Here is a 9,906-nt window from a genome sequence, read left to right on the forward strand (position 1 = left end):
AAAATCAAGTCCTTTCTTAAGGTCAGCTATGGTGTATACACTGCCCTGCAGCTAATAATAATAATAATAATAATAATAATAATAATAATAATAAAAGAAGAAATAAAGACGTGTAACCTTATTGCTCTTAACTCTTTCCTCTGCTCTCCTTTCCTCTAGTCCTGTGTTCTTAAGAGATAGGTGACTGTTAATGTTAATCTTTTAGCAAGTACAAACATGAAGACTAACATTAGCATGAACTAATTTACTTGAATGTGACTTCCTTAAGGAGAGGGAATGTATCCTATTGGTATTTTGAACCTCCAGATGGAGAACAATGCTACCTTACATTAGTTGCTCAAGAACAAAATAATGCCATTTCACATATATTTGTAGCACACATCATACAGTTCTGCCAACTGTTCTGTCATGGAAAAGATAAAAAGTAGTGTCATGAACACAGAACTCTGGACCTTCCACAAAACATATGAGTCTTGGGATTGTATCCTGATCATTCCACATTGCTCTTTTGTAGAGGGTAGATATATCCATTTTTATCACTGGGTGTTGAAACATCTTGATTTTCAGGTGATACTGAGCAAGGGCAGGGAGAGATAGAGGGAGGGCCATGAAATCAGGCTTACAGAAATCACAAGGGTGCCGAGATGTAAAAAAACAGAGATAAGAAAATAGACCAGACCACAGGGTCCCAGAGGTGAGGGAGTATTTTTCTTTGGCAGCTATAATGCAATCAGAGAAAGTCACCAGACCACAAAGAAGTAAGTCATTAAGGGTGTTATCAATAGTCCTTGCTCAAACCAAGACTGCACAAGAATCTCAAGGCCACAAACTCCCTGGCCAAGTTTTCAGTAAAAGACCAGCCTGAAGAGCCCTCAGTGGCAACCCTGTTAGGGGTATCTGAGAGCTTTTTCTGTATCCTTGCTTAATAAACTTCTATCGCTTTACTCACTCTCCTTTGTCCATGAGCTTGTCTCTGTGAGACAAGTACCTCACTCTCGCACTTCAATATAAGAAACCAGAAAGATTTGTATGGGAAACAGTAATATGAGACTATAAAGTATCTAGCAGGGACATTTTGTTATTATTTTATTTTTAGCATTTTTTACTTTGGGAATTAATAAACGAAACAGTTTTTCCCCCCCCCAGGAGAATTAATGGCTCATTACAGGCAGTGTAGTGAGTGAAAAAAAAACAAAACAGGAGACACTTAGAAGCAATTAGTATTTACTGAATTACCTGCTATATGGCAAACTTTTGCTAAACTTTGGCTATCCTGATGTGAGTAAGACAGATATGGTCCCTGTCCTCACTGAGTTGACATTTTAGGCAATAGGCAACATGCCAGCTGACTAAACAAACTAAACAAACAACCAAGTAAACAGGTATTTTCAGTGCTTCATAGGAAAGGAACAACCAGAGCACATTTATATATTATAAATTGAAATACACAGTTATGTATTATATGCTTAACAACATATATAATATAATATATATGTGGGATCCATTTAAAATTGTGTTCGAAAAAATTCCCTAAAACTGTATCATTCCATGCTATCTCCTAATACTGCTAGAAACTTCTTGAAGTTTCTATGATTTTTTTGGTCTCCAACAGTGTGAAACCTCCCTTGACCTGTGAGCCAGCCTTCAGAAGAAGAGGCAGCTGGGAATCATTGCCCTGGGGATGCTCTGGGATCCAGAACAGGGGTAAGTATCTGCCAGACCTGCGGCAACCTTGCTGTCTGCATTGGCTAAAGCCACTTAAATTATTCACAGTACCTGCAGCCTTCTCATTGTTATCACAACTCATTGAATTCTCTCCCAAGAGAGAAGTGATGTCTTCTCCAAATACCTTGAGGCAATTTTCAATCAAAAAGTGTACAAGAGAAACCTGTAATGAAAAGGACCACAAAGGGGTGCTCTTTTTCATATGGCATAGCTATAAGTCACATTTTGTTTATAAATCTTGGATCTAACCAATAATGTGAAAGACTTCTAAGAAGAATGCAGAGTTGATAAAAAAAATATACAGAAATCAGAGTTCCCAAATAAAAATAACATAGAGTGATACTTTCTGTTGTACTTTGGGTATAGATTTTAAAATACTACTAGTCAGTGGGCTAAAGTTCTAATTTGTGGCCTAGTTTAATAGCTAACATTGTGATACCAATGGTTACACCATTAAAACTAAGATAGTTTTCAAGGTAACCTAATTTATTAAACTTTACCTATTTTTTAAAAATTTGTTTCCAGTATATATTGGATTATAACTTCTGTATAATATCTAATTAAAATGTATAAAGCATAGAGAAAAACTTATGAAATCCATTTCTTAAATGAGGAAGTATCTTAGTGGAATTTGGAGATTCCTGAGGGTTTCTTTGTATTTGTTTTTTGTTTTTTGTTTTTTTTTTTTGAGGAAAAACTCACATGGCTGGAGAGAAAACATGTCTGTCTGTATAACTGCAGTCCCTCCTCATGTCTTCCTTTGTCTAATGCTGTCTCTCGGCATGTGCTTGGGGAAAAGCTGTCATCTTATTAGACATGTGTGGCTCCATTAGGATGTTCTGGAATATTCTACTAGTTTCTGTCTGATGTAACAGAGGCAAAACAGTAGCCATGTATTTTTCTAAATGAGCCACAACTTACAGAGGAAGGTCAATGTGTTTGGAGCCATGGGTGCTCATAGTGCCCGATCCACCTAGGATGTGCCAGTACTGACCAGAGGACCTAGATGTTGTTACCATTGTGTTATCAGGAATCCATGGCTTTGCCCAAGGTTACAAGCTCCCCCACCCCTCAAAGATCAGACTGAGAGTTTAACCTTGACTTGTCAAACTCCAGAGCCCAGGTTCTTTTCAATCATATCACACCACTCTTCTCTCTCGTTTATTTAGGTAGTCTAGTATTGAATCTCCTGGATGGGAAGAAAGCGACTCAACTGCTCTGCGTTTCACACTTTAACAACACCCCTTCCCATATTCCACCAGAGTAGGATAACGAACTCTGCCATTCCAAGGAAGCCTATGAAGTTGTGCACTTTTCAGAACTGATCCATCCAGTTTACTACTACACATTTCAGATTCAAAGCATGGATTCTAAACCTCAGGGGACACAAATGAGAGTGCTCTTACCTTTTTTATAAAGTTGTCTATCAATTCAAAGCTGGAGGAATTAGGTGGACAAAGAATGCATGGGGCTACACTCTCTGATAAATTATAAGCTGTCATCTGATTGGATGAAGATTGTTGCTCAATGTTGTATAACCCTCCAAAAAGGTATCACAAGAGAACAACATTCGCTTTTGGCAGCTGGGCTAGAAGCCTAAAGTCAGAAAGATACACTTTTGAATAAGGCAAGTCATTGTACTTAGGAAGCTGGAAGTATAGAGATGTAGAACGGAGAACATCTTTCTAGATCTAGTTCACAACCTGCTATAGCAGAGTTCGAGGCATGAATGTATACGAAAATGTTTCACTGAATTCGATTTCTGAGCTAATCCACTCTGGTTAAATGTTTGACAAACGTAAGGTTACACCACGGGCTGTTGATGCTCTAGGATCTCCCTTAGGCCAGTGAGTTTTGTCTACCAGTTTCATATATTCAGAAGGTGTACAATGGCTAAGGATTCTACATTAATAAGGTCAGGCAAAGAGCAATAATAGCCATAAGGCATGCCTGTATTCTGAAACATTCCTCCATGGGTCTGAAGAATTGAAACTCTTTGGCTTTGATTGTTACTTTAGTGGACAAAGTGGCAAATGTAAACCAATCTTTTCCTAAAAGTATATTGCCTGTATTTCTGAGACATGACCAGAGTAGAGAAATTATTGCATCATTACCTCTGGGCTGCATTTATTTTCTCCTCCTCAGTCACTTCATCAAAAACACCAAGCCATTTATCATAGAGGTCGGATAAAAGTAAACTTCCTTGGATATTTAGAAGAAAATACTATGTAGATAAAAAATACACGCACGCACACACACACACACACACACACACACACATATTGGAAATATTACAGAGAAAACACTTAGTTGAAAACTTCAGTTAAGTCCCTACTTCCTTCATAGATACCCAAACTGTGACCCACACGGAGCTCAGCTCTGACTCTCCATTGACGTGCACATGAGAAAGCAGGTGTGTGGATTTTCTCCAACAAAAACGAAAGCATCAAAGCAGAGCCTAGGCTTTAGTGGAAATGAAGACAAAGCTCCGTTCTAGCATATGGCACTTACTCTTTTGTGCGCTTTTTTGCAAACTACTAAAAAAACTCTCATAATTGCATCATTCTTCCTTTCAATCACTGTATCAGATAGTCTAATGGCAAACTCATGATGGTCCTGAGGATATATTCATTTCTAGTGTAGGCCAATTCTCCAGATAGTTTGACATGATACTATTCAGGCCAAGGTTGCAGAGTCTGATTCTCCACAAAGATTAGTCAACTTTAGGAAGGGAAAACTTTAGAAATGTCTAAGAACTCTACATACTCTTGGTCACCATCTTCCTAGTCTGTGATTATAACACAGAAATAGAAAAGACCCTACTAAGTCTTGCTAGAAACGTCAATTCCATGTGTGCAGCTTAAAGAGGGCACACTTACCATGCTATTCAAGTACTTAATGTATCATCATTCTTTCCTCTTTCTCTTGTTGTCTATACATATATTTACTGGTGTGTTTTACTATAGCCCAGTGTAGTAGTGGTCAGGGACTATTGGTATCTATCATAGAGTTGAACAGTAATGGGGGACAAGGAAGGACCAAATATGACCTTGATTCTAAGGGTGTCCTCATTACTGCCTTAACATAGTTTTGTTCAGAGCTGTTAGCAAGTGCCAAGGTAGATGGATTAAATTGTTTGTTCTAGTTCTCACTTCTTTCTCCATTTCCCTTTTAGGAATAGAACTGGATATCTGTGAATTAGCTGTATAATTTCAAAAATCTATTTTTTGAGTCAATCTATTGAATTTTAAGAATCGAAACTATTTTTGTCTGTTGTGCCTACTCCAAAAGTTAGATTTATCAAAAGAGGCATGTAGCTAGAGCTGGTTACCGTGTCGTTATAACCTTGGATGGTGGGATAGACATCTCAAATATTAATAAAAGGATGCTTAGGATGTGGTGAAAGCAGACACAAATGGCAAAATCCTTCCTCCCTGACTTATAAAGTAAAAGGCATTAAGAGACAGGAGAAAATGATGCTTAAGAATGATTGCCTCACTGAGCCTTTTTGGATTCCTCATAAAGTAAACACTTGCTTACTATTGTAATCTTCTATGTCTATTCTCAAATGTTTCATATGATTTTTCTTTTGGAAACTGCCTGCATTAGGAGGGCGGTGAGGATGTCATCAAAAGCAGGATGTTTGCTTTGTAAACATTATGTATGTGCCAGTGGATATTTTGAAATTTCTTATTATTACTAGTAGTCATATTAGTATTAGTATTTTGCATGGGGTCTTCAGGCGGGTGGTGAATGGTGAAAACAGAATATATTTCTAATGTATGGGGCTTTTAAATCCTACAGTAGCTTCCTTAAATTTTGATTTCATGAAGTGTTTTCCAGTGTGTCAAGTTCTTAATCAGTTATGCCTATGATGGTTCCTGGGCAATCATAATGAAAGACACCAATCACACCTTGAGTTATTCATGTGTGGATAAAGCTAGAACTTTCTCCACCTTTAAAACAGATGCTACCACAAGAACAGATTCGCTGTCCAAGTTCACTCTGTCCCCAGAATTTAGTTTCTCCTTTAGGATTCTGCATGATTTTCTACTTCCTGATTTTCTGAAGATGCCTTTCGTGAGTGGTCCTTTCTGATTGATAAATGAAAGCATATCCTGTAGGAAAAGAAGAATAGTATATGGCATTTCATATCCCAATCCCAGAGCAAAAGCTTGCTTCCTTTTTGAAAGACCTAGGGAATGTGACAATATGTGGTTTTACAGCTGGGGGGACTAAAGTCAATTTAGATTCTTTAGTCAATGTCTCTCTATAGTTTCTACCCAAAAATCCACCTTACAGTCATACACTGAAACATTGTAATCACTTATTTTAATAAGATTTTTTCATTGAATTTACCCTTTTAAACAAACTTCCATGTTTCAAGGCCTTTGTGGAATCCTTGCCTGTCTCCTACTTTACCAGTCTTTTCTCCTTATTCCCTTACATATATGCTCTTCCCCAAAGTATGGAATACTTTTTGCCATACTCATTTCCCTTTCATTGATTCCTCTTTAAGTGATTGCATCCTTCATTCCTACTATCTCTATTTCATTTCCTCTTTTAAAATCAAGCTCAAATGCTCTCTTCTTATTCTCTGATTACAGTCCCTTCATGAGTCTTTCACTGTCCTTTGCTCTATCTTCATGTCCTCTCCCTGCAGTGTAGAAAGATAATAAGGACTGGAGTGAGATAGACCAAGGGACCAGAAACCTATTATGCTTCTGATCTATTGTGGGAACTGGGGCACATGCAAACTCTACTGAGAAGTTTCTAATTCATTTGTAAAGTGTGGAGGATGATAGTTTTAGCTACCCCCGAAAATTACCATGATGTAAGGACTGGGGTAGTAGCTAACAAGTAAGTAATGTAGTAAATTTCTCCACACCTAGCATAACATTCCCAAATCTAGTGCAGTGCTTGCAGAGGTCCTGGGTACTCAGTAAATTTCCACACTGAAAATTCAGTACACCAATTTCAGATAACACATAACCAAACTCTGTGGCTGTCATTTAACATATTCTGGTAGGATTAATGGATTCATATTTGCCACAAGATGAGTCTTTATGCTTAGGTAAGATGTTTTCTAGTGTTAGATTTAGTAGACTCAGTTGAAGGAGACCTGAAACTACTGTGAGTTCAGGAAGACAATGGCAGAATTGAAGATGATTCATGTACTCAGTCTATTTTGACTGATCTGAACAGCGCTACATAGGTCTCTGTGGAAACAAGTGGAATGGACAAAAATTTGTCCTGTTGTATTAGCCTCATGACTCTGCAGTACCTAAATCAAATGACACTACGAAAGCCTCTCAGCCACAGCAGGGGCTGTCCAATGATTTCTCCATTTGGGTGTAGGTTTACATGAAAACACTTGGCCTCTCCGAGTTCCCCCTCCTCAGGAAGGCAATAAAAGACCAAACTGAAACCTACCAGATTTGGGAAGGGCAAGTTGTCATTATCACAGATATCAATGAGGGAAACTCAAAAGAGCTGTCTGGGTTTTGCAGAAGGTGCAGTTGTGCACTGGTTGTTCTTCAAGTGCCAGCGCACCGCCAAAAGGCCGAGTTTCTGAAAGCACTAATTTTAATGGTTTTCTGGCCTGAATCTAAGGAAAAAGGGAGATTAGTGTATTTTAATTCACTTAGCCTTGTTTCCACCATTGCTATTATACAGCGTGTTCATTGTAGTGGCTAGACGAGGGAAACTGAGTCATTTGTTGTATAGAATTCTCCACGTTCTGTTGTTGGCTAATACCATCCTCATGGTGTTGATGACTTCTTGCCCATATCCTTCAGACTGATGGTTAAACCTAGAGACTCGATCACACTCAAGGTCAGTATTTCCTGTGCCATCAGTTACTGTCGATTACACTGCATCAGGAGGCACTGAACCTGTAGATGTGTTTTCTACTGGTGTGATCAGTGGGTTCAGGTGTCAGATCTCATTTTAAAAGCTAGAAGGATTTAGTATTCAAATCAAGCTGAGTTTGCTAATCATAGGCTTTCACAGCTCAACTCCCCTCAGCCTCAGATATCCTCTTTGGCTTTCTCAGTGCTCAAGTTTCTCCCATGCAGAGGATCTGCCTCTCGTGACACAATTTGCCTGAGCCATACTTCTCTGGTTCCTCTGCTCTGGGTCATCTTCAAGGATGACTATCTGCAGCCAGGGTCCTTGGGAAGTTGTCATCACATGCTGGCTATGTGGTGGCTGTGTTTTCTTGTCATATCCCACCAACCCACCCAGAGATGATGTTTTCGGTTAAATATGTTTAACATTTACTGAAAAGAGCCTAAACCACAATGAACTGTGGAAACACAATTCCTCATACACACACTCAAACATACATGTATATATACATCTACACACAAGTACAAGGCTTGAAAGAAAACATCGAAAAAGCAAAACAATGAGAGGTTATAAATGCATTTATTTACCACCAGTTTCCAGAGATGATTTTTAATTACTCAACATTCCCTATCAAAGGAAGAGCTTTCCAAAGAAAAGGTGATCAGCAGTGAAAAGCTTAATTCAGAGTTTTGAGTGGTCAGCTATGAATGTTTCCCTTTGAAGATACCTTAACATTGCTTAAATAAGTGAATTCCTTAAAAGTCAACAGATGAGCCAAGCTGTTGAAGGATAAAGAGATGAGCAACATTTCACCAAATGACCTTAAACACCTGGCCTCTTGGCTTTTTTGGAATGTAGTGAGTGCATCACCACCTCCACTCATGTGGGTGCCAGCACTCCACCAGAAGCATCCTGGTCCTGCCACTTAGGAAGCTCAGCATTTTAAAGCTTCGGTTTCCTCAACTTTAACATAAATGATGCTGCCTATGACTCTTAAACTAAATATATAATATTCTACTCAGCACAAGGCAATAAATGGCCCCAGGATGATTAATTTTTGGGGTCACTTCAAAAAAGTCAAATAATGTCAAATAAATGTGGAAAAATTTGGGGCATTTGACTTTCAAAAGGAAAGTATGAATTTTCCAAAGCAATTTGACAATGGAACATTTCTGGGAATGGGAAAACAATGCATGGATCATATATTCTATATGCACAGATACCAATCTCTCTCTATACACTGGCATATGTAAGAAACCTACACTTCTGTAGTTCTAAACAGCTCACTTGATGTCTAGTTTGGTTCTCTGTTCCAAGACTGCTAGAGTTTTAGGATTTCTTAATTGCCCCCATGAGTGTGTCTATGATCTGGAGTCTTCTAGTGCCAGGGAGGCTGTAAAATGGTGAAGTGGCACTTATCTGGTTGCTCTGTGTCATTGATGTACACTAATGGCCATTGAGGTGTCGGCACTGCTCTCTTGACCTGGGAAATTGGTCTGTGTGCCTGTTGATGAGGCATGTCTTTCAAACCCAGTGGATTTCTGTTTCTTCCATACTATTCTGTGACTGATGGAGATACTTTTACTAACCGATCTGTTCCATGTTGAGGTATAAGAAACTCTGTGTGGACATAGAGGGCCATATTTCTTAGACATGTCAGCTCGCTATTCTGTGAGGAATATCTGCTTCCTTTTGGTTTCCATGCAGGAAATGGTGCAGATATCCCATGTACCTGCCTAGTGGTTTTGAGCTTTTCCCATGAGTTTGCCACCAAAATCTTCTACTCTATGCCATGAATCATTTTTGGTTCCTAGAAAGCTAAATCTTTAAGACTTATAAGCAACAAAGAGCTTCCTTTTCCTCATATTCTCCTCTTCTATTCCCTGAGGAGGTGATTTAGTTGTCTCTTAAGGCAGCTTAAGATGGGAAGAAGGATGAGGGACGGAATACCTGAGGTAAAAAAATGAGTTAGTACTTCAAAGATACTTCCTACCATACTTGGAATACCCCTTAGGAAATGCTGTTGTAGAGAACTGAGGATTAAAAGCCAGTGAAGAGAGGGTATGTGTAGTAGTGGTGCTGCCATGAGTTTTATGATGTGTGGTCTCAAGAAATAATGCTTCCTCATCTTGTAAACCACCATCTTTGGCATGGTCCTTTGCACAGTCCTCTCAAACATTAACTCTTGAAAAGTCTCTTTTGGTTCTGGGAACTCTTCCTCCACCCTATGAAAGGAGGAGAAGTTACCTTATGGAAGACATGAGGACCAATTGAGAGCCAGCTCCAATAGACAGACACCTAGGTTAGCTCCAGATGAGCTGCAGGCTAACT

This window comes from Canis aureus, chromosome 20 (assembly GCF_053574225.1).
Source record: "Canis aureus isolate CA01 chromosome 20, VMU_Caureus_v.1.0, whole genome shotgun sequence".
Lineage (NCBI taxonomy): Eukaryota > Metazoa > Chordata > Mammalia > Carnivora > Canidae > Canis > Canis aureus.